Source organism: Osmerus mordax (assembly GCF_038355195.1).
Source record: "Osmerus mordax isolate fOsmMor3 chromosome 7 unlocalized genomic scaffold, fOsmMor3.pri SUPER_7_unloc_7, whole genome shotgun sequence".
In the NCBI taxonomy this organism is placed as follows: Eukaryota; Metazoa; Chordata; class Actinopteri; order Osmeriformes; family Osmeridae; genus Osmerus; species Osmerus mordax.
In genome coordinates, this window is record NW_027120362.1 from 52501 (window position 1) to 54971 (window position 2471).

Consider the following 2471-nt stretch of genomic DNA (forward strand, 5'->3'; position numbering starts at 1 on the left):
TAGAAACCGTCCTCAACAAAATCCCACGTTCGGGCGCAAAACTGCACGTTTGAGGCCACATTTTCAATGATGCTGGAAACTTACATTCAAAGCTGGGAAAATGTGCTCATCTACAGGCATCCCCATTTAGGGACGTCGTAGCACCTTGACTCGGGTGGCGTTAGAAAGGTCTGGTCCAGGGGAACACGGGCGTGTCAAGGTTGCCACGCGCACGCGCATCCCCGCTGAACAGGAGCCCAAACAAAACTTTAAACGGGGCTACGGAAAAGGGGAGGGCTTTTTCGGGGACAACCACCACTCACCTCGGTTCCCCCCATCCCAACTTGAATTTAGAAACCGTCCCCAGCCAAATCCCACGTTCGGGGGCAAAACTGCTCGTTTGAGGCCACATTTTCAATGATACTGGAAACTTACATTCAAAGTTGGGAAAAGGTGTTCATTTACAGGCATCTCCACTTAGGGACGTCGTAGCACCTTAACTCAGGCGGCGTTAGAAAGGTCTGGTCCAGGGGAACACGGGCGTGTCAAGGTTGCCACGCGCACGCGCATCCCCGCTAAACAGGAGCCCAAACAAAACTTTAAACGGGGCTACGGAAAAGGGGAGAGCTTTTTCGGGGACAAACACCACTCACGTCGGTGCCCCCTGTTCCAACTTGAATTTAGAAACCGTCCTCAACAAAATCCCACGTTCGGGTGAATAACTGTGAATTTTAAGGCACATGCCTCTCTGGGCTGGGAGAGTGCATTCAAATAGGAGAAATTGGCTTCATTTAGAGGCATCCCCACTTGGGGACGTCGTAGCACCTTAACTCAGGTGGCGTTAGAAAGGTCTGGTCCAGGGGAACACGGGCGTGTCATGTTTGCCACGCGCACGCGCATCCCCGTTGAACAGGAGCCCAAACAAAACTTTAAACGGGGCTACGGAAAAGGGGAGGGCTTTTTCGGGGACAACCACCACTCACCTCGGTGCCCCCCATCCCAACTTGAATTTAGAAACCGTCCCCAGCCAAATCCCACGTTCGGGGGCAAAACTGCACGTTTGAGGCCACATTTTCAATGATACTGGAAACTTACATTCAAAGTTGGGAAAAGGTGTTCATTTACAGGCATCCCCACTTGGGGACGTCGTAGCACCTTAACTCAGGCGGCGTTAGAAAGGTCTGGTCCAGGGGAACACGGGCGTGTCAAGGTTGCCACGCGCACGCGCTTCCCCGCTGAACAGGAGCCCAAACAAAACTTTAAACGGGGCTACGGAAAAGGGGAGGGCTTTTTCGGGGACAACCACCACTCACCTCGGTGCCCCCCGTCCCAACTTGAACTTAGAAACCGTCCCCAGCGAAATCCCACGTTCGGGCGAATAACTGTGAATTTTAAGCCCCTTTTCCTCTCAAGCTGGAAACGTGCAAAGTTGGGAAAAGGTGTTCATTTACAGGCATCTCCACTTAGGGACGTCGTAGCACCTTAACTCAGGCGGCGTTAGAAAGGTCTGGTCCAGGGGAACACGGGCGTGTCAAGGTTGCCACGCGCACGCGCATCCCCGCTGAACAGGAGCCCAAACAAAACTTTAAACGGGGCTACGGAAAAGGGGAGGGCTTTTTCGGGGACAACCACCACTCACCTCGGTGCCCCCCATCCCAACTTGAATATAGAAACCGTCCCCAGCCAAATCCCACGTTCGGGGGCAAAACTGCTCGTTTGAGGCCACATTTTCAATGATACTGGAAACTTACATTCAAAGTTGGGAAAATGTGCTCATCTACAGGCATCCCCACTTGGGGACGTCGTAGCACCTTGACTCAGGCGGCGTTGGAAAGGTCTGGACCAGGGGAACACGGGGGTGTCAAGTTTGCCACGCGCACGCGCTTCCCCGCTGAACAGGAGCCCAAACAGAACTTTAAACGGGGCTACGGAAAAGGGGAGGGCTTTTTCGGGGACAACCACCACTCACCTCGGTGCCCCCCATCCCAACTTGAATATAGAAACCGTCCCCAGCCAAATCCCACGTTCGGGGGCAAAACTGCTCGTTTGAGGCCACATTTTCAATGATACTGGAAACTTACATTCAAAGTTGGGAAAATGTGCTCATCTACAGGCATCCCCACTTGGGGACGTCGTAGCACCTTAACTCAGGCGGCGTTAGAAAGGTCTGGTCCAGGGGAACACGGGCGTGTCAAGGTTGCCACGCGCACGCGCTTCCCCGCTGAACAGGAGCCCAAACAAAACTTTAAACGGGGCTACGGAAAAGGGGAGGGCTTTTTCGGGGACAACCACCACTCACCTCGGTGCCCCCCGTCCCAACTTGAACTTAGAAACCGTCCCCAGCGAAATCCCACGTTCGGGCGAATAACTGTGAATTTTAAGCCCCTTTTCCTCTCAAGCTGGAAACGTGCAAAGTTGGGAAAAGGTGTTCATTTACAGGCATCTCCACTTAGGGACGTCGTAGCACCTTAACTCAGGCGGCGTTAGAAAGG